General features: G+C 33.3%; 1 protein-coding gene across 1 annotated transcript in view; it reads left to right on the top strand.

Annotated features, from left to right (window-relative positions):
• LOC105837382 (ATP-binding cassette sub-family D member) overlaps window positions 1–22,956 on the top strand; it is a 101,739-nt gene that overhangs the window by 65,020 nt on the left and 13,763 nt on the right. The gene's annotated exons all lie outside the window — the stretch shown is intronic.

Below are 22,956 nucleotides of genomic sequence, written 5' to 3'. Positions count from 1 at the left end.
TGTGTTCAATTTTTAAGTATAATGTATGTTGGAGAATACGTAGAAAATAGTCGTATACATTTTTTAAATTCGTGAACAGTTTTTCCACTTTTTAATTTTTTTACGTACAACTTGTGTATAATATTATTATTGTTTAATTTATTTATGGAAAATATTTTCAGTCTCGTGCAGAATATTATAGTATAAGGTTTTTTCTTTATAAATATTATTTTAAAGAAACTGTATAAAAAATTTTAGTGTGTAATATTTTGTGCAGAATATTTGTTTAATTTTTTTAATATTTTGAAATGTTAGTCGTGTCGAAAATGCACGTTCAAAGTATTTGAGTATTTTATTTTTAAGTATAATATATTTTACAAAATAATTAGTGGACAGTTTTTGTACGAACAATATATCCGCTGTGCAATTTTTAATTCAAAACATTTTAATGATAATTCTTGAACATAGTTTTTTCACGTATAATTTTTTTGCGTAGAATTTATGTACAATATTCTGATCGAGCACAATTATTTTGTGTAAAATATGATCAGTGCCTTTACTCTTGATACCTTTTGTCGCGCTACCGGCGTTTAAATTGAAGCGGTGGCTAAACCAAACGAGCATCTAATTCGCCGTTTACATAGCTCGAAATAATACTAAATAAAAAACATTTTGATACCAATAACAATGAAATACCTAATTTTTTAATAGCACTTTACTTTTGTTAGCTCGTTGCGCTACCGGCGTTCAAATTGTAGCGGTAGCTAAAACACCGAACGAGCATCTAGTTTAACATTTTTGTCTTAAAATAGTATTGTATTATTTCTTATTTAATATTATTGAGATATGTAAGCGACAAATTAGTTCTCTTCTTTCATTTGTTAATATTTTGTACTGGAATATTAATCGCGTCTACTACTTCAAAGTGGCATTAAATACAAAGTTGGTGTAATAATTTAAATCTCAAAAGTACATTTTAAAATAATATTTTATTATGTTTTATTATATACCCGTTTCCTTATGTATGTGTGTATAAGATACTCTGTGACCTTTTCCTCAGTCACGACCTCTTCCTCGACCGTGTCCTCGTCCACATTCTCTTCCACGGCCTTTCCCTTGTTCTCTATGTTTATCTATATGGAATCTGTCCAATCTGCGGTCAATATTTTCTATTTGAGGATCATGTTCGTCAGCATACAAATTTTGCAAGTGTTGCAATTCCTAGAATATTTCTTGGATATTTGGTAATAGTTGCTAATAACAGAGATAAAATTTTTAAAAGTATAGAGATTTATGTAATCGATAACTGGATAGACAAAATTGATATTGTTTTATGTAAAATGTAAATATTAAATTTTTTGAGACTAGTTAATTGCATATCGTAAGTTTTAACCCTTAACATTCGCATTTTATCAGGGTCTCATAACTTGATATCAAGTTTTATGAATAAAACCAATTGCATCTTAAAAAGGATGTTTAAAGATTATCCAGTAATTTTTTCAAGTTAAAACAATCAATACCTTCATTACAGTAACCATTTAAGTGATTGAGGTCTAAATAACCACTTGTGAACGTTAAGGATTAATATTGAAGAAATTATGTAATTTTTTTTTAATATTAGAAAAAGTACTAGCTAAATAAAAATCAGGCTATTTGAATAAAATAAAAAATAATAGAATAAAAAATATAAATTTCCATTATTAAAATATCAGATTACACTTTATATAACCTACATATCTTTATCTAAGGATAAACTAATTTGTCTTTCTTTCCTTTTTTGAAATAAACAATTTTTATTTCAAACACGCGCGCATTGATGTATACGTCAAGTGTGCGTGTATGTACGCATGCATACATACGTACATATACATATATGCATACATCTGAATATGCTCACATATAGAATTGTTATGTGCATATTTTGTGTCACTTTGTCTTTTTTAAATATATTATTTATTTATTAAATAAAATATATATTTGATTATAAATATGTATATGACATCGTGTATAGAACATCATGTTTGTTACATATTCTCACTCAATAGTGTATGTGTGTGAATGTATGTATGTGTATGATTTTTAATTATAAATTTTTTATATGTTACCTCTATATTTTGCTGTGCTTTCATTTGAACTATGGCTGATTCTGCTGCCTGCTCAATATTATGTACTCTGCTTGCAAGTCTGCTTTCTTTTAAAATTAATCTAGATTTTTTTACATTTACGTTCTTTTTTGCCTGATTCTCCTGATTATCCTGATCCTTGTGCTGATCTGTATTTGCAAGAAAATTTAATTGTTTTTCTCGCCGTCTTTTTTTTGTGTTTTTTGACGTGATCGCCATAATTGACTTCTTTTTTTATTTGCTATAAAAGTTTTGGTAATTATTTATAATTGGTACTTTTCCGAATTTTGATATTTTTTCATAACTTTTTTGGTAAACAGCTTTGTTGTGACTTCGACAACGATAATCAATCGGGGGAGCCCGAAAAATATGTAACCTACTAATTTTTTTGGCCATTTTTTCGAAATAATTTGGTAATTATTTACATTAGCAATTCCTCACCGATTTTGATGATCTTCAAATATGTTGTCAAGGCCATCATTCTGAACAACTTTTCCCTATACACATGTTACCGCCGCTCGGTCTTAGTTTTGGAGTTATATACAAAAAATTATTAACACAAAAGTTTAATAAATATATATGACCATAACATATATAAACCATATATATGTCATGGTCAAATCCCGTGGCGCGGGCGTTCCTAGGATTGACTGGTCATCTCGTTTAGCGTGGAAAGTCGCAAACCCGTGTGGTGCAGTGAATGCTTTGCGCGCGTACACACACACACACACACACACACACACACACACACACACACACACACACACACACACACACACACACACACACACACACACACACACACACACACACACACACGGGGTGCAAGGGGGGCCTTCGGGCCCCCTACCACACCTACCTTAAGTCGATAACTCATGTGCATTGTATTAGAAATCAAGTAAAACATATGTGGCCATTTCAAACGTGGCATTTCGAACGTGGCTATTCCGAACGTGGCCGTTTCGAACGTGGCTATTCCGAACGTGGCCACTTTGAACGTGGGTAAATTGAACAACGCGTAATATTTCCCATGGCCATTCCAAACGTGGCCATTTCAAACGTGGCCATTCCGAACGTAGCCATTTCGGACGTGGCCGTTTCGGACCTGGTCGTTTCGAACGTGGGCAAACTGAACTCCGTGCAATATTTCCCGTGGTCTTTCCGAACGTGGCCGTGTCGAACGTGGTCATTTCGGACGTGGCCGTTTCGGACGTGACCGTTTCGAACATGGGCAAATTTACGCGTGGCCATTTTGAACGTGGGCAAATTATATCCACTCGAACCGGTTAACGTAGCGAAAGCTTTGTTCTTTGCCGCAAAGAGATTTCGAGTCGTCGCGTCGCCGTGCCGCTATGACGCGCCGCCGCGACACTTTTGTAATGCCGCCTTCTGACATTTTTTTTCTTAACGTACATAGAAAGCACTCATATACAATCATACACGTGAATTTATACATATATATTGTTGCGTTAGATCGGTCAGTTGTCCTGGCCGATCAATATATTGATTTTTGAGAAGAGCGTTGTTAGCTGTTATGAACTTGACAGCGCAAATAAACAAGGAGTTTAATCTCGCGTTAAGTCGGATGTTTCTATAAAACGCTAATGTTTATAATTAATAAAATCTATTTAATTACTTAAAGTACTTTAAGATATAAATAAGAAACACTACACGTGTAGTGACCGCGCTTAACAATATGAACTTACAAAAGATAGATAAATATAAAAAAATAGACAGAGGTAGAAATGAGGAAGGAGAAAGGAGGAAGAAAGGAAAGAAAATTTAAATATTTATCAATTAGAAATATTTAATTTATATACAATATTACTAATTTTGTTAGTTACATGATTTACAATTATAGATTTTATATTATTCAGCGTAGATAAAGTTAATTTATTAAGTTAACTTTCCTAAAATAAATTAAATTTTTTAAAAATCAAATATTTTTTAAAACGTTTTACTATATTTTATTTAAATATCTTTATATGACTACATTAGAGTTGAAATAAAAAAGTTTATTATTAATTATACTTATTGTTAATTATTAAAATAGGAATTCTGATGATAGGAATTGTATAAATTGTATAATATGTGGTATATAAATAGAACAAAATATGTTTTTTTAGTTTTTAATATTTTTTAATGTAATCGTTTGTTTTTAATACATATTTTTGAAGTAATTTGATAGTTACAATTAATTAAATGTAAAATTAATGCAAAATTGTTACATGTTATAAAAAATAATTTGCCTATAATTTTATATCTTATAAATGTTACATAAAAAATTATAGATGTTTAATTGATTTTTGTTCCATCATTCTAGTAATGTATAGAATGTTTTAAAAATAGAAATATTAAATCTTAATTAATATATTAATAAAAACATTCTATACGTATATTTCTCCACGTGCGTATTAAGTTACATTATAAATAGTGCAGTTCACGTCATTATTACGCGACTAACATTGAAGGATATATTTTATTAAGATATATAATTGAGATGTCTAATATTAATTATTACTTATATTTAGGACTTGGTTAGGTGGTGTAAAAGTGAATAGTCGTGTGGCGATAGCGGTGTGAGAATAGGGATAGGAATAATCGGAATAATGAGATTTAGGTTGTGAAAATTGTAAGAAGGAAGAAGGGAAAGTAAAGTTGTAAGATAATTGAAGGGAACGCGGTAGAAATAGGAGATAAGGTCAGAATTTGGATAAACGATTATAGGAATGGAGGTTTGAATACGTAGTTGTGCGCGGGAAAAGGCATAGAGAGGAGAGTGGAAAAAGAATGTTAGAAGAGAGCTAGAGAAATCGAATAGGTAAGATATAAGGTAGATACGTGTGTCATAATGAAATGATAGAGGATTGTAAGGAAAGAATGAGTATAGAAATGAGCAAGAAAAAGTTAGGGTTAAGTTAACGTTCAAAGGTTCTAGAGAGATGAGCAAACGAAAATAAAAAGTAAAGTGTATATGTTAATGAAAGCGAAGGTAATATAATATAGAATATGTAGTAGGATAGGTATGTAAAATAGATAATAATACTGTCTCGGTAAGAATAAGAAATTTAGAACAGAGGAAGAGGTGAACTCAGAACACATGCCCTGGATGATGAAAATGACAAGGATAAAAAAGAGGAAGAGAAAAAGGAATGCAAAAAAGACAAGAATAAGAGAGGACAATTCACCTACAGAATGATTACGCTAGGAAAGAGTGGGAAAGGTAAATTGATGGAGACTCTGGTAAGTTAACGGCTGTACACTAGAAAAGAGAAAAGCAAGGTTCTATGAAGAGGCAAACAAAATGTAGAAGAGATGAATAAATTGAAAAAAGAAAATTAAAGAGTTTTCTGGTCCAAAAACAAGAAAAGAATGTATCAGAGATGCAGTAGAGAGAAGAGATAATGGGGTCTAGGATAATGGCAGTATACATTAGAGAAGAGGAAAGATAAGAGCTATGTAGAGGTGAAAGAAAGGAGGGAGGAGTAAAATGAGAAGAGTAATTTATAGGACTTTCTGGACCGAAAACAAGAAAAGATTAGATCAGAGATGCAAGAGAGAAATATGACAAGAGGAAATATTAAGGTAAAGATTAAAAGGAAAAGAGCGAAGGATATAGTTTTATTGGTGATCCATATAGTACAAACTGTGTGAAAAAAGTAAAAAAAAAAGGGTTGCGGTCTCCTTTGGGTTATGGATCCGGACTTGAAAGCAGTTCACAATAGTACAAGAAGAGAAAATCCAGGAGGTACACGAGAAAAATGTAAAATTATTTTTACTGCAAAGATAATTAAATAAAAAATTACATAATTACTACGTATTATTCTTTGCACTTTTAAATTTGTTTTAAAAGTTTATTATTATTAAACTTTATTAACACAAAAGTTATAAGTAGCATAAAAGTTTATGAGTAGCGTAAAAATTTATCCTTAAATTAAAATGTTTATTAAAATGCTGTAATGTTTATGTTTGATACTATTCCACAAATATAATTTTAGATATCCTTCATTTGTTATCAATGCATAATATGGAACTTTATTTCATAATCTTTTATTAATTATTTGCATAACACATACAGTAGTTCACGCAATAGCGCAACTTATATTTGAAGCGTACCCCGATTGTCGTTTTAAAATACATAAATAATACGATTTATATTTTAATTTACAAAACAATTAAATAGTAACATACAAATCTTCAGATATAATTAATGCTTATTATGCAAGTATATTTTATAATAATTTAAATTACATAGTATAAATAGCAGTTCACGACTTTACGCGCGACTAATCTCTGAAAGATAAAAATTGTTACATAATATAGTTTAAAAATTTTTTAATTATTTAAGAAATTATAATATTAAAAATTATAATAAAAATTTTAACAATACTTTCAAACATTATCAATGGTTACTATGTAGTTTTCTTCACAATATTTATGAATTTATTTTTATATTTGCTTTAGAATGTTTCTAATTACTTATTTGTTTCGATTTTCCTTTTGTAATTGTAATATGTGGCTTTTCTTTATAATTGATTGCACTCTTCACTATTTCTGTTTAAATTTTACATGTGTTTTATATTTTTAAGTTTTTGACTTTTTGTCTTTATTTTTGTATTTGTTCCTTCTCTTTGTTTATTGTTATTTTCTTTTGTAATTGCATATATTTTGACTTTTAACATAAAACCCAATATTTTGATTCTATGTGAATAACATTCGTTGTTCTGATCGAACTAATCTTTACTAATACGTTGGACATGTTCTACACAATGTTCAAGAAGCTTTTTCTTTATATTTTTTAAATGCCAATACTTTTTGTAATATAAATTTAATGCTTCAAGTTGAAGAGCAATAATATTAAAAAATGTCTCCGTTGGCCTTGATAGCCATTCAACTTCAGGTTGTTCTTTGTCTTCGTGTTTATATTCACGTAACTGAATATAGATTTCACTATTGTTTAATCTTTCCATCGGTGTTTTTAAATTTGTCTCACGGCAATTCTCGCATTTAGTATTTTTGTAGCGAGCAACATATCCTGCAAAATACGCAATAACGTTTTCTTCATACGTTTTTGAATTATTCTTGTCGATCATATTTATTATGTTGTCGGAATAGTTTTGTTTTGGATATTTAGTAAAGTCTTCAAAAGCTGTCACAATGAGATTATTGTCATAACATCACACAATGAGACGACATCATCCTCATCCATTTCAATTGGAAAAGCAAGTTTATCTTATAATAAAATATTATTAGCTTCCATTTCACTATTAATTACCGATGTACCTTCTGTTAAAGAAAATGTTTCTGGACAAATTGTGTTGCCTCTATCGCTTCCGTATATACGCTCACTTGCTAAAATATGGCGTAACGTTAATCGTACCATCCTCGCGGTAGAATTGCGATTGAATTCTCTGCGTCCTCTAATTTTTCCGAATGTATGTTCCACGGAATCCTGATTACACAATGCAGTGGCGAGCTTGAATTCTGGATAAAATTGTTTGATGGAACGATGGATTAATAAAACTGCTCGCACAGTCATAATCATTCCATCAAAGCACGGAGGTCTTGACATCTTGTTGGGAGAAGTACTCCATTTTGAACACTATTCAATGAAAGATGTTAATAATTCTTCAACCATTATGTTATTTTCTGATAGTGGTCCCTTTTTTCCTTTCCAATCACTAAAACGATATACGTTCATAACATCTATTATTTTATTCATTTTATTAACAAACTCTACAGATGCTTTCCATAAAGTACTTTTTAATACGTTACTTTGGCCTGCTGTCAATATTGATACAGCGAATCTTGCACTTAACATTTGAAAAGCCTTTTTTACATTCATGACTTCAAAAGTGTTAGAATAAAAGTGCGCGAGGTACTGTGGCCCAATAAATTAGAAGTACTTAATTTTCTGTCAAATTCTCACGTTGCAAATAAGTTGTAAAAAGACATAATTATTTCTCCGTTTATATAAATATACTTATGCAATCTTAATTGGCAAATTAATCGCTTGATAAGATGTGGCCAATCGAAAGAAGCAATATAAGTTTCATTGTTTAATGAGAAAAATGGCTCATGTGGTGAAATATTCCAATTACTAAAAGCTTTCCTGTTTGGTCTACCTTGATCGCATGTAATCAATTTTACATTTGCCCCTACATATTTTAATTTTTCCAAATATATTTTGGTGAGTCGCACAATCTCGTTATGTTTTTTCCTGTTAAAAAGTATGCCACTATTTGGCGCTAAAGATTTTCTGCATTAATACTATCAAGGCAAAATAGTAAAATATTTTCCGCTGATTCGTCCTAGAGGTCCGAGATCTATTAATCCTTCAATAAAATCATATTTTTGACTATATTCTTCAAATTTTTTAATCGACATCTCATCAAATTTTAAACAACAAACTGTCTGAGAAAGTGGAGAAGTTTAGACAAATTTTGTTGAATTTTGGAAAATATTTCGCAGAATCCTGGTCGAATTTCTGTTTCAGAAATCCAATTTCTTACAGAAGATACTGATGGGCGATTTAATCCAGCCTTTCTCATCCGTGAATATCCACTTGCTGAATAATAAAACATTTATTTCGAAAAGATTTTTTTCTTTTGTGTATTCTGACCTTTCTTTGTGTAGTTGAAGTTTTATCATTGTTCTTGCAAGTGGCTTTGCACACTTCTTTCCATCCAAAAATTTATTAATACTATGTTTGCAAACATTTTTTCTTTTTTGAATTTTAGAATTACGACGTTGCAACATAGCAGTGATAACTTTTTGATTTTTTCTTTTTTGTTTAAGAAGCTTTTTTAATTTCAAATTTTCTTTCTTTAATTTTTTTTTCTTTAATTCTTTAATTTCATCGATTTTATCTTTTTTATATATTTGTTGATGGGTTAACTTCTTTTGTATTTTTTCTTTTTGTTTTTTTGCACCTTGTTTTTATTTCTAGATGTGCCGGATAGTGAAATTGCCGGATACCGGATATCGGATATCCGACAATAACGTGGAACCGGATACCGGATATTCGACCGGATGTCCGGCAGCCTAATTATCCGGCTGGATGCCAGATAGTTGCGGGATATCCGGCACATTTCTAATAAAAATTAGAAAAAAAAATTACATCTTGTCAGTTTATTTCCTTAATTTATTATTATATCATAATTTTATTATTAAATATATATATATAAAGTTATTAAAGTACATTAATAATAAAGTTATTAAAATATTAATACTAAAAATTAAAATACAATTTTTGAATAATGTTGAAACGGTAATATAAATAAAACTTATTTATACGACAATTTCAACATTATTCAAAAATTGTAATACTAATAAATTTTTCATAATGAACAATAACATTTCAGCATTCTGCGGTAACAATCTATTTCGATTGTCAGAATACACTAATTTTCCTGCACTGAGAAGTCTTTCTGAATGAACAGAAGAAGGAGTTTTGTAGAAGATAATTTAGGCGTTTTTCCTCTCATAATTTTTTTTGCGGTGTACATTTGCAAAGTGAACATTCCGCTTTCTTTTTGTCATCGCTACATATTTTATAGAATTTTCACACGTTAGATTTTCCTTGTGCCATTGTATTTTAATTCAAGAATAAAGTTAACGATATATTCTTCAAGTCATCTACACTACGTAGTGGTTGAAACTTACCGATAACTTTCTCTAATTACTTAATTTGATATTATTATCTTCTCGGTAGAATAACAATTACGGCACTACCCAGTGAGAAACGATAATGAATTCGACATCAATTTGACGTCGAATCGACATCGAAATGATGATTTCGACGTCGAATCGATGTCGATTCGATGTACTATTTCTCACTGGGTAATTCACTTCACCATTATTGAAGATTAACCTTAAAAAAGATCGTATAAAAGAGAGCCGACCTAATAAAAAATGATCACCCTATTTGTTCCTAGAAGACTCTGGGTCTCAAATCCTGCATTAGTTAATGGCGTCAATTTTAAATGTCAAATTTGGATATCCGGCCAAATAATAAGAAAGAGCCGGATAAGGCCGGATACCGGATAGTGTCGGATATCCGGCACATCCCTATTTATTTCCACTTCTTCTTGAGAGTAATTGTCAACAAATAATGGACATTGATTTTCTTTATTGAGCCATTTCTCGTCGTCCGATAAATTAGTTCCAAAATTGCAAAAAAGTTCTTTTCCAGAAGGATAACATTTTTTATTTGTCATTGTTATTGCGACTTCATTGCTTCTGGTAGTTTCTGCAATGTCTACTTGAAAGACGATGTGATCGACTTCCATCGGAGTGCAATCTCGATTATCTGATTGTGAATAGTCAACAACATTGTCTTGTATATTTTCTTCAAAAATTCTAGCTTCTTCTGCAATACTGTTATTACTATCTTCAATGTAAATGACAGATAAATTTTCATTATTTGTTGAGATCCATGGTATGGGATTTTTTCTAAAATGTAACCTCGTAGAGTTAATAAAATCTTCTTTATTAAAATGATTCGCGCATAATCCTGCTTTCTGAATTGATGCCGAGGACTATTTCAGCAACTTTTCATTACCTGTTTTAATATAAATTTAAACATTACTGAATGTACAACTCAGTGTACACTGGAAAAAACATTTCGCATTTACAATCACATTATGTAAATAACTTTAAGGAGACATAGACAATTGTAAATTATTAAAAAAAACCTTTTATAAATAAACAATTTATAAATGAAAAAAAGGAAGATGTGTCCTTTTAATTAATTTATTTTATAATATTGTTACGTGCGAGAGCGTGTGTGAACGCGAGCTTTATTGAGAAAAATTAATGTATCGATTTTTCTGAATAAAGCTCGCGTTCACACACGCGAGCTCGCACGTAACAATATCATAAAAATAAATAGAAATAATATGGACACGTATATACATACATGGATGTAATACATTCATCAATTTTTTACTATATTTTTTTAGTTTTGCCCTGAGTATTGATCATGTTTCGTGAAAAAATTTATTGTGCTGATTGGTTAATTTCTAAAAATTTTCTTTCAGGATACAGAAATTGTCTAACATCTTTCTGTATCTTATTGAATAAACAACTTCAAAATTAATGAGATTTTTGTGATTAAAGTGAGATTAAACATAACACATTGTTTGAATAATTTGTTCAATTAAATAAATTTTTTTACTTATTTCACAATCAGTCAAAATTATCCAATTTATATTATGTTTGATGTCATATTAATCGCAAAAATCTGATTAATCCATAAAAATTATTTTTAAATCAATAAAATGCGAAGTAAAAGTTTTAGTTGTTTTTTATATTGAATTCAATTTTTATATTTCATAAATAACGAAGCTCTTTAAAAATCTTTGATGCTAAACGTAAGGAGCAAGCGAGATAACCAACATTAAAGAATTCCTAAGTCTCGCTCGACAAGCTTACTTTGTCTCCAATCTTTTGTTATGAGTGACACACTCATAACGATAAATAAGGTGTCAGTAGCACGATGACGTAAGTCGGTCAGCTGCAGCAGTCAGCATCGAGCGCATCGCGCGAGGTTTCGTGCAATCCGCTCGACAATTAGCGCAATGCTCCTTGGACAGCACTTGCTGTCTAAGCAATAATTTGGAATACTGACCGATTTACGCCATCACGCAATCCTCCCCTTCTTTCGATCCGACTACCGAATTATCGGATATATAAACCGGTGAAAGAAGGTGAGGAGCGGGTCAATCCGAAGTAGACAAACTAAGACAACACACGACACTGCTTTGCAGGGTCGTGTATCGCCGATATAACTCATTGTAAATACACAACCACGACACTCTGCTTTGCGGGGTCGTGGATAACGAGCTCATAGACGCAACACTCTGCCTTGCGGGATCGCAATCTATTCACTGTAACTGAATACAAGAATAAAAGTGTTCAATACAACTAACGGTGTGAGTGACCAAATACCTTCCTCGCGAGATCTCTGGCAACGATCCCAAATCGTACTCACAACGAGGGGTACTACACTTTCGTATCGTATTTTATCTTACCACAGAATATGCAACTTTAATATTTAACATTTTATCGGTCCAAAAATAAGTCTAATGAATTAATGAGATTTTTGCAATTAAAATGGTATAAATCGGATAATTTTTAATTGACATTAATTGAAAAATAATTAATATATTTTAATTATTAATCTAATCAAAAATTATCCAATTCATATTGTGTTTGATGTTATTTTAATCATAAAAATCTTATTAAATCTAAAGTTGTTTATTCAATAAGATACAGAAAGATATTTAAAAATTTCTAGTCTGTGTTTATATTTAATTTTAAAAAATTAAGTTGTTTAATATTTAAAAAAAAGTTATTTCTAAGAGCTGTAGCATATTAAATGGTCTTTACGTGACGTTTTGTAGAAAAATGTTCTATACATTTATATTATATAACTTGATATGACTGTCATTGTGTCATAAAAATATGTAAAATTTACATACATATATAAATAAAGATTAAAAATATAAAAAATAAAAATTATAGAAATTGTACAGCTATTTTATTTTGCAAGCTTTTGTCTTATTTAATATAATTTCTATAATTTATATCTTTATATTGAATTGTAATATAAACTTTTATATATTTAAACTTTTTGGATTTACATAGAAATATGTAAAATGTAATATGTAGATATGTATATCATATCATATACTTAAAAATTATGAAACTTAAATATACAACATATGAAGAATATTTTTTGCAAATTTCAAGATGGAGAAGCAAACAATTTTTTGTTGTTAACCAATCAATTGCGCGCTAAACAGCTGGCCGTGCGTTTAACATGACGTCTTAAAAAAATTTTTATTGGAGAACTATACATTTCTTTGTTTGAAAATTTGCAAAAGATATTCTTTAGTTAATATTCTGAGTTGTATTTTAGTTTAATATTTTTTATTTTGATTTCAAGGATGTCATATTTTCAGAAAAATAACAATAAAGTTTAATTTAATTTATTTTTACTTAAAAAGTAAAATTGATTAAACTAACAGCACCATTAGAAAGCAGGAAGAAATCTATCGATTTATATATGCAACATATTTTTTAGCTTTACATATTTAAGTAATCTCGTCATTGCTCAAATACTAATTTTACATGTTATATTTACTGAATCATCCATAAAATTTACGGATAATAAGATAAATATTGTAGATTAAAATGTAGAACAAGGCGTAAAAAATGTTTGACTAAAGACAAAATTAACATTTGAAAACTAACTCTTCTTCAAATTTATATCCGTAAAATAAATTACTAATTTGTAAGTGTTGTATTGGAACAATCATATATTGGATTTTTTAAAGGGCAATGTTGCTTTCAAAACTAAATGTATGTGCAAATTTTTTAAGACCTTAACATTTTTTTCCGGTGCTCTAAATTTTGGTCACAAAGGTGTTAATCCAGTTAACGTGGAATGACTCATATATACATATATTATATATGATCAATAAATAAACAATTTCTTTATAATTTTTTTTTTTATTTACAATTTTGTTATTGCTGCTATACAACATATTAAGTTAATAAAAATATTAATAAAAATATTTCGGTTTTATATATACTTTTTATCGTTAGGAAATTTTATTTTCATAAAAAAAAGTAAGGAACTATCATAACTCGAAGGGAGAATCCAGCATTACGCGTCGCTCGTGCGTAGCCATTATCGCTTGTTGTAACAACTCCCCCCACGCGCTTAGCAGTGAGACTCAAGCGTTGGAGGGGGGGGGGCGGCCGGGAGCTCGACGCGCTTGCATTTGCCGATAGGCCGGGCTAATATAGCAAATTTTACAAGTCAATAACTCGTTAACTATTGCGAAAATGGAAAAAACCCTAAAGGACTTTTCTGTTCAGTTTAATGCGCTCTACCTCTGTTTATAAAGATTGCATAAATCTTTACCAAACACCCTGTATATATAAAATATAAAAATGTAAATTATATAAAAATAACAATAAATATTTTTTATTTGTAACTTCGATCGAGAACCAGAAAAAATGAAAATATTTGTTAACAGCTGGCTATTAAAGGCCAGGGACAAAGTCTGTTGAGGAGTTTAGCACGGATTCGAACTAGAGACAAACTCAGTTTAGTCCGAACTGGAACCAGGGGCAAAGTCTTTTTTTTTTGTTTGCGAGGAAGTGGAAAAATCTTTATGCGGGCCATCCTGGCGGAATAACCTTATGGTTGTAGCCGTCTGGAGGCCGAAGACACCCGGGTAGTGTGGAATTCTATGTGGGACACATCGCTACGACTGCTCACATAGCCTACCCACTAAAAAATCACTCCCTACGATTTTGCCATAACCCAATCCCCTATTTCATCAGGGGACGGCCCCGCGTCCCTTGAGGGTTTGTCGTCCCTACTTAATTTAAGCCGCGTCCACACCACAGGTCCCAGGCCCCGTCACAGCCGAGGCCACCACCCGGAACCAACCAGTCACAGCAAAGCCTCGCCCGCCGCGGCCGGCCGGCCCCCAATAGCAACCCTAGCCCCAGACCGAACCCGCAACCCACAGCGCAGTCGCAGGTCTATACGAGATTTACCTACTTTGCTATATACAAGTTTTCCTATTCGGCTCGAGAGCAGAGGGCCAAGCCCCGGATATACTATGGTATCCCTCTGCGCTGTATTATGATATTGTGTAATAACCTATAGGTATTATGCCGTACTGCTCTTAATTACTTAGTAACTATTAAAGGCTTAAATTAGTCTGTCCGCATACGTATATTAAGTTATGAGAGTGTCGCCATCTTACACCCTCTTACTAATACTTATTTGACGGTTTGGATTATAATTTCAGAATTTATGGTAGTTGTTGCGTCGCTACGCATTTATGTATGTCCTTATATGTTTAGTTTTAAGAGTGTATTATCACTGCAATACATCCTTGTACAAATGCTTATTTACATGTTTATAGGCTCCATACTTTCTATACTATTTACTGAGTCACTGTTAAAATGGCCGTTGCAGATAGCGACCAATCACCGAGAAACTATCTTATTCCCCCCTCCCCTCTTTGTCTGTCCCTCTCTGCCTCTTCCTTTATTTTCATAACCAATTTTGAGAATTCTAATAGGGTGTTCCATTTTATGCCATCTGCTATTACTGTTGCAAATAATTCTGTTCATTTTAAATTTTGGCCAACTACCTGTCTTAACTTAATTCTCTGTTCTTTCCATATTTCGCAGAACTCAGAATGTGTGCTGTGCGTCATTATTTATGAACCCACAGTGTGCACACACCGGAGTATCCGCTTTTTTAATTTTGTGTAAAAACTCGTTAAAGCAACCGTGATTGGTCGCTATCTGCGACAGTCTATAGGTCGTTCCTAATTTGCAATTATACCAGTCGTCAAAAACCGGCAATATTGCTTCGCGCGTTCTTTTGCCTGATATACTGGGCGCACAATTCTCTATTCTCAACTTCCATGCCTCTAACGCGTTTTCCCATTCTTGCGCTCGAATCATTTTTCTAGCTCTATTAGTTAGATACACGCCGCCTTCAGATGCCTCTTTTATTCGGAAGAAAACGGTTGGTGCTTTTTGGCGATTAGATCGATAGGGACCATTTTTGCCAAGAGCATCGAGGCCTCAAAGGAGACAGTTCTGTATGCTTTTATTACTCTAAGCGCTAATCGTCTTTGAAATCTACGAAGACTTATTCTTATATCCCTATACTTATCTACTTTATCCGCCACAGAGGTGCTCCATAGGTTAGGACTGAGTGAGCGACACATAAACGTCTACATCTCTCTCCTGGTCCCCTCAGGTTGGGCATTAGCCTACATAAGAATAACGCTGTATTCTCCGCCTTTGGTACAACCGTTCGAATATATTGATTAAATGTCCATTTGTTGTTAATAAAATCAATCCTAAATATTTTATCGATCTCTTGATGGTTAGTGGTATTCCTTCTATATTAATATTTCTTCCGGGTAGATGATTTGTACTTTTACCAAATATCATTATGTCTGTTTTTTCCGTGGCTATGGTCAGCCCTAACTTCCTTATTGTGGAGAATAGTATACCCAGAGCTAGTTCCACTTTGGTTACTGCTTGTTCCACGTTATTTCCTGTAGCAACCAATAGGGTGTCGTCTGCAAAGCCTACAACATCCATATCTAACGGCATTGCGGTGTTTAATACCGTATCGTAGGCTAAATTCCAGAGGGTGGGTCCCAGGGCAGATCCTTGAGGTACCCCGCATGTAACTCTTCTGAAAATGTATTCCCCTCTATAATCGACATAAACCAGATGTCTATCCTTCAAGTAGCTATATAGAATAATTCTTAAGTAGTCAGGAAGACCCTTTTCCTCAGCCAGAGGCAAAGTCTGTTGAGGAGTTTAGTCTAACTAGGATTCGAACTAGTGGCAAACTCAGTCTAGCCCGGACTCAAACCAGGAGCAAAGCTGTCGGTAAGGGACAAACTCTAAAGCACTAAAATGGTGGCGCGCCTAAACCGGAATTTTTGGCTATTTGTCTATTAATCTGTGCTTTTATTCATTTATATTGATTACATATATTTCAAATTTAATTATATATTTTTATATAATTTTTATTCTTTTTTTATGCACTCTTTTTAATTATTGTTACATTCATTTTTATTTACTTGTATTTTATGTACGCAAATTATATAATTAATATAATATGCAATATATAGAATAGTAAAAATCATTAACAAGCAATAGTTAAAGTGTAATATTAGAATACTTTATTATAATTGTAACATTTCAACATGACGTTTCGATTTATTTTATTATTTGGTATTATTGTTTTGTATATATAAGTTGGACTTTGTTATTAATTTAACTTTTTTATTATTTTTATTATCATTTTTCTAGTAATAATATGTATTTAATTTACGTCTTACTAAAGGTTTTTGGAATTTTCGCTGATTATAATTTGTAATCAAAAATCCAAAATTTAAAATGACGAATTCAATATGGCGGATTAAAATGCTAAATTTTGTTGGATCTATATGAAACTTATTTTTAAAGAGTTTTAAGTCATTGATTACGGTAAAGTTAAAATTTTCAAATTCAAATTAATAAATCTAATAGAGTTAAAAAATAAATAAATAAGTTTGACTTTTTATTTATTGGTATGTTAAATTATAATCTTGACGACTGAAACTATTATAGATAAAAAGTATTTTTATATCTTTGGGTTGCTGAACTTGATTCTTGCATTAGATTTACCCCATGAAGTTCGACGTTCAACAGAAATCAGCCATCATCCAGATAGCTCAATGAGGGCAGTGTGTTGTCATTTTGCTGTCACTTATTCGGCATTTAATTTTACCAAACTAAAGTTAAGGTGTTTCCACAAACTGACATCATGTTTTCATAATGCTAGCGCTACACTATGCGCGTATTCGCGATTCGTACGATTCGTAATTCGTAATTCGCGATTTATCTGACGTTCATGAATAGTGTGGAGTGAAAATTCGTTGATTCCTCATGCGCGATTCGTCATTCGCACTGATTTGCTGGTCGAATGGTCAGATAAATAGCGAATTATGAATTACGAATCGCGAATACGCGCAGAGTGTGGCACTAGCATTAGAATTCAACAAACTGATGGCAAGTCGTCGTCATGCATGACATCTGCACGTGAGGTTATATTGACGGCAACTTGTCTACTTCGCAATTAGCATTTTGTTATCATTCATGTTATTTGTGATAACATATTCCCCAATAAAATAGTACGCTATATCTTCGTTAATGCTACGTGGATCGGCAATTGTGAAATCTACGTGAATATTTGAGTGAACATCCGCTCAAAAATGATACTAGAATCTATGTGGATGCGATCATAGATTCAACGTAGAAACCACGTAAAAATTTTACAAACTTTAGAAACATTTTCGTAACATACATGTGTACTCTCTAAATTTCTTGGAGTGTAATGCCACTCTAAAAAAAATTCTAAGCGATAGTGAAAACACGGTCACTCAAAATAGAGTGATATCTCACTTTTTATAAGAATGAACTTTTCGCTTGATAAGCGAACTCTTCATTCAACTGGAGTGAACATATCATTTTTTTTATAACGAATCGTTTACTCAATTAAAATGAGTAAATCGTAAAAGTATTATGTGACGGTCCTCTTCCACATCGTCCTCTCATAGCGAAGAAAGCTAATTATTGCTTGCCTCAATCGTGCTGCGGGAGATTTTTATGTAGCACGTCGGTTGCATTTTATTCCCGAGAGAGTTAAGGGGTTACACCAACCTAGACGGTCAAAAAACAGGCCTAACTTTGATATTTTATTTCTCCTAAACGGGTAGTGGGAATTAAATGAAATTTTGGGTGATTATTGACTTATGTTTCGACAATATAAAAAAATTTTTTTTATTAAACAATGGCGACGGAAAGCAGAAATATGGCCGCCGACACACATTGAGGTTTGGAAAAACGCATTTTGCGGTGACCACTGTCCCGTCTAAACGATCCATCTGAAACAAAAAAACAAAATGGTGTTTTTAAGTTAACAGTAGTGGTTTGTCGGTGACGATCGCCGATTGTCGATTTTATCGTTTGTTACAAAATGGCGATGAGTTGAAGTTAAAATTTAAAAAAAAACGAAAAATTTTTGTCCTTTTCATTTTTTTATTTTTTAATGAAGACCGATTTAAAAAAAATAGATCGTCACCGACAAAAGAATGTTTCTGAGAGTATTGTGTAAAAATTTGAAAACGATTCATCCATTAGTTTTTGAGATCTGGTGGTCACCGACTTTGAAAACCATGTTTTGAGAAAAACGCGTTTAAAGTTTCAAGTTTAGTTCTACTATTGTTAATAGCCGAATTTTGCACTTTACCTCTAGTCGACAATTCTGGGGCCATATGAGATTCCTTCCACATCAATAACAGCAGTGCTTTGTGAAGACTTTTGTTGACAGCGAGCAATCTTTTCTTCGCGCGTCGCCTTCTGCGCTCGTACTTCGGCCACATTGATGCGCGCTCGGTCTTGATTTTCGCAATATGCAGCACAATTCTTTTATTATCATTAATAAATATGCGGCAGCATCTTCATTAAATGTGTATGCAGCAATATTGGCAGCAATTTGCACAACGTGTGCAGCGCTGTGCTGCACTTTTGGCGCTATGCGCCAAATCAGATTGTTCAAACTTTTGTTAACGTTTTGCGTAAATCCACCGACGCATTTCTCCAGTAAATTATCACTAGAAAGTTGTTTTCAAATATTGGACGAATGGCTTTAATCACATCATCGTCCAGTGGCGATTTATGTTGATATTGCTCCAATTCGAGCACTCGAACGCTCGATCCCGTTTTACTCAACTCTCTGTAATTCCGGCATTTTTTCAGATATCAACATAAAACTTTCAGGATATATTCTCGAAACTTAAAGCTTCAAGAAAATGTAATAAAAAAAAAATCGAATTTTTTTTTCCGCTAAGTTGGTGTAACCCCTTAAGTCACCTACTAGCCTATCGGCGGCACCACGCACTAATACCTAGGCAGTAAAACCTTATATATTTTAGCAAGAGAAATGATCCATGCTTGCCGACAAATTGTCGCCCATGAAGAATAATTTTATAATGTCGACAAATTGTCGACATCAAAATGTAGTTTGGAAGCTTCATCAATATTCTATAGATATTATGCTTCTTGTATACAATGTTTGATATTATAAGTGTCGTTATTTTGCCGTCACGTTGCCGTCGTAATGCTGTACATGAAATGCAAGCTTATGGCGTGTTGTCAATATGCTGTCAATGTTTATTAAATAATAAACTGCTGACGAGTTTATTATTTCTCAATACATGCTCTTACAATTTCATAAACTCATGAAGTCTACTTGCTCTCCTGATGCTAACTTAGTTCCACGTTAGATTCCGATGACAGCAAATTGTCGGCAAGTTCACAACAATTTGTGCATTGCATCAGTTTGGCCGATATGCTAAATCTTGCTTAGCTATCTGGGCATGTTTACCAAAATGTAAATCAAAACAGTAAACTCCCAAACGTACGTTATCACAGAAAAAAATATATCTGACTTCCTAATCTTTTTATGATATCTTGATTTAGAGCTTGAGTACATCTCTTATCCCCTTTCTTTCTTCTCCTAGGTTATGTGTGTTTGGGAGCCTATACTTGGTTTATATTTCGTAAACATAGATAGTTGATTTCTGTTGAATATCGAATCTTATGGGGTAAATTTAATGTAAGAATCAAATTCAGCAACCCAAAAATATAAGAATATTCTTTTTCCCTAACAGTTTCAGACATCAAGATTATAATCCTAATAATCATTTCTGCTGTGACAAATGTTGGCAACAGATTCCGGTGCCAAAAAGGTAGCGAATGAGAAACAGATCTTGTCATTGCAAACACTGTTAGCAGATATTTGGCAAATATTTAGCAAGATCTGTCATCAAAATACATGATAGTGAACTGCGAACAGATTTGTTGCAAGTATCGATGACAGGTTAATTACAAACACCAAAGTTAGTGACAGATCTGCTCTGGTATTGCGCCCAATTTGATATCAGGATCTGATGATAATTTTTGTTTGCAATTTGGGCGCATTCGAGGACACAGTAGGCCATGGCTTTGGCAGCCTGTTTCCGCAAGAATTTATTAACAGTCTGCTAACAATTTGGCAGCAAATGGTTAGCTGAGTAATGTATTTTGAAAAGTGTCATTTTAGCAGTTATTTTTTGACATTAGTATATGTTCAACAATTCAAAAATATAAGAATACTTCTTTTGTTATTAATACATAGATATGGAATTCATATTTTGCCTCTCTCACAATGTAAAAGTAGAATCTTATTTACAATGTACACCAAGTATGTAAAGAACACCATGGCGGGGCACGTTATGAGAAGTTAGTTCGCTCTGGATCGCACAAGACGGAGCGTGCTAGTACCCTGTACGCACCTGCAAGCGTTATCACAGTTATCACATTCTGTACATTCTATCTCTACCCCAATTATATATAAAACTTTTGGTCTATCACACAGTAGATGGTTATTCAGTGCACTACAATTCTTATCTCCTTAAAACTACGTAACGGTTCACCTTTCCCGATCGCCTCGGACAGGCTCGCTGGATGCCAGGATTCGGGAGAAGGGGGGAAACCAACTTGCGTATACCGATATCAAATTAACAGTCCTTTATTAGAAACCTTATTCTATGTACATACTTAACCTACAGGTAATCTTATGCTAGACGCATACCTTAGCTTACGGAGAGATATTTACAATATATACAGACTAGCCTAACGGTATCCGGACGGGAGCGCGCTGATGCGCAGCATTGTATTACGCGGTCGCGGGGTTTTGCGGACATCAGGAAGCCGAAAGCCGGCGTGCGTCAGGCGGCGAGACGGTCTAGTGACCGGCCTCGTCGGCGGGAACTAGGAGGCCGAAAGCCGGCGTGCGCCAGGCGGCGGAACGGTCGGATGACCCGCTCCGTCGGCGGAATCAAGGAAGCCGAAGGCCGGCGTGCGCCAGGCGGCGAGGCGGTCTAGTGACCGGTCTCGTCGGCGGGAACTAGGAGGCCGAAAGCCGGCGTGCGCCAGGCGGCGGAACGGTCGGATGACCCGCTCCGTCGGCGGAATCAAGGAAGCCGAAGGCCGGCGTGCGCTAGACGGCGAGGCGGTCTAGTGACCGGTCTCGTCGGCGGGAACTAGGAAGTCGAAAGCCGGCGTGCGCCAGGCGGCAGAGCGGTCTGATGACCAGCCCTGTTGACGAGGAATGGTGCTCGATCCCGGTCGAGCTCGGCTTTTATACCCGTCTGGGCGATCCCCACGCGCTCTCAGCAGCGTGGTGGGATCGGTTCCCCGACGGGGATACTAGACTCTCGGGAGGGGCGTCCGTAGACGCCGAGTCCTGTATAGTGGGGCGGATGGTCGGCCCCGAGACGTAGTGACATTCGTCACATCTGCATCCCGTTGATCGGTCCGGTTTATCCAACACTCTTTATCCGTAATAGTTTCAGTCGTCAAGATTATCGTTTAGTCCGAAAAGTGTCATTTTAGCAGTTATTTTTCTAAGTTAGTGAATATGTTAGTATATGCATTGCCGAAGCAAGTACAGATTAATGAAGAACCTTAATCTAATGAATTAAAACGATTTCGGATTCGGATTCAGCAACTCCAAAAACATAAGGATATTATGGTCTAATCTGCCAACACACAACTTTTTTGTGTGTGTCTGTGTAATTAGAACGACAAATATGCCTAGTCAGCCACTGCCAACTGATAGCGCTACTTTTTACGTTCCCCTTATCCCGCAAAGGATGTTTAAAAAAGAATTATAGTCCAGCAGTTTAAATCAAACAAAATTTAATATTTTAATATCTCCTATTTCTAAGTTAAATAGTAATTTTTTCATATACAATATACGTTGATTTTCAAAATAAGCTTAGAAAAAACTCTCTATCTTAGTTTTTGTAAAGGTTACATAATATTTTCCAATTTTCTAATTTTACTGTATTTTATGAATATTTGTTTAAGTATGCAAATCAAAAAATGGAACTCATAAGGATGTTGAATTTTTGTGAGCTCAGAAAGAAATGTTATCTTTATTTTAAATGGGTAGAATTCTTGCACACATTTAATAACATGATAGATACGCATCTAGTTTTATATTTTGCGCGGACGCGCATGTATTATGTACGATAATTATTTAGAATAATAGGCCAGCTCCTGATGTTAATGACCTTGACATATATTATCAAGATCATCATCCTGAATAATGTTATAAAGGTTTCACTTGGCGCTCGTTATGTGTTAAAAAGTTATGAACAAAAAAGGTTTAAAATGTACCATTGTTTTCTGATTAATG

The sequence above is a fragment of the Monomorium pharaonis genome, chromosome 4 (assembly GCF_013373865.1).
Source record: "Monomorium pharaonis isolate MP-MQ-018 chromosome 4, ASM1337386v2, whole genome shotgun sequence".
NCBI classification, from domain to species: Eukaryota; Metazoa; Arthropoda; class Insecta; order Hymenoptera; family Formicidae; genus Monomorium; species Monomorium pharaonis.
This window is presented reverse-complemented; position numbering and strand designations above follow the sequence as displayed.